The sequence below is a fragment of the Sapajus apella genome, unplaced genomic scaffold, assembly GCF_009761245.1.
Source record: "Sapajus apella isolate SASKATOON/1434 unplaced genomic scaffold, GSC_monkey_1.0 scaffold12152, whole genome shotgun sequence".
NCBI lineage: Eukaryota > Metazoa > Chordata > Mammalia > Primates > Cebidae > Sapajus > Sapajus apella.
The window spans coordinates 393-1701 of NW_022449073.1; the positions used below are offsets into that span (position 1 = coordinate 393).

A 1309-nucleotide genomic window follows, 5' to 3' on the forward strand; every position below is an offset into this window, starting at 1 on the left:
TGAGAATTGCTTGAAACCTGGGAAGCAGAGTTTGCAGTGAGCTGAGATTCTGCCACTGTACTCCAGCCTGGGTGACAGAACAAGACTCTGTCTCAAAAAAAAAAAAAAAAAAAAAAAGGACTTATGACAATATACAGAAAAGAATTAAGATAGCAGGCCTATTATTAGAAAACCTCCTTGCAACGTCAGCCCATGGCTGGCATCTGGGATCTTGGATTTGGGGAGGGTTTCCACCATTATCTGATAAGAATGGTCACTGTGCCTAAACTGTGTAAACAATATGGTTTGTGCTAAACACCTTCTTTACTTCTGTAGTCTGGAATTTAGGTCTGTGCCAGGCAGGAGGTACCCACATAAGTAGTCCCCAATAAAAGCTTTGGGCACTGACTCTAAAGAGCTTCTCTTACAGACAACATTGTGCATTTCACCTATGTTGTCACAACTTGCTGCAGGGGAAATTAAGCACATCTTACGTGACTCTACTGAAAGGGGATTCTTGAAAGCTTGCATATGGTTTGCTCCAGACTTTGCCCTTGTGCCTTTTCTGTTTGCTGATTTTGTCCTTGTGTTCTCTTGTAGTGAATCCTAGCTGTGAATACAACTACATAGTGAGCCTTGTGAGTCATCCTAGTGAATCACTGAACATGGGGATGGTCCTTAGGACCCCTGACACAGATAGTAAGATACTTTCACATTGTATTTATGAAACAGCTAGGCCCAACAAAATTTGCCTAAGATACACATGGGCTTAGGGTGGTTTTATTGCCCCACTAATAAATACCAAAGTAATCTTCAAACACCGTGACTTTTTATGCAGTTAAGTAATATGTATTTTTAACAAGTGATACCTACCAGGAACTCTAGAAGGAAAAGAATCAGGAGACCCTGCTCCAGCACTGCCCTCTTCTTCATCTTCTTCAATTCCAAATTCTCTTCTTCACTGGGTGCCAAAATTCTTCTACATGAAAAAGGGCAGAAAAAATAGTGAGCTGCAAAACTAAATATACTAGTAATGCCTCACAGCAACTCATTTCCCAGGTAAGATGCTGTTATAAAAAATGCTGATATACTGTTATCACTGCTGATGTCAATGATATCAATAATAGTAAAGTTCATATTTAGGAAAACCCAGAAATACCTAAAAATGAAGTATAAAATAAGAAAACAAATACAAATGTTTATTTTACCTTAATGGGACAGGCTGAACATCAAATGGGAATTCTTTATTATATGTAAGAATATTCTTTAGGACTAGAATAAGAAGATAAAGAAACATGAATTCTTCCATGAAACAAAATAAAAAATTATA

At 37.7% G+C, this 1309-nt stretch overlaps 1 long non-coding RNA gene across 1 annotated transcript; it reads right to left on the reverse strand.

The window, feature by feature from the left end:
- Positions 1-864: 864 nt before the first annotated feature.
- LOC116548435 lies at positions 865-1294 on the reverse strand. The gene is made up of 2 exons (XR_004267428.1): positions 1188-1294; positions 865-958 (listed from the first exon to the last, which is right to left on the reverse strand). It is a non-coding gene; the product is annotated as an uncharacterized LOC116548435 (long non-coding RNA).
- Positions 1295-1309: the final 15 nt, after the last annotated feature.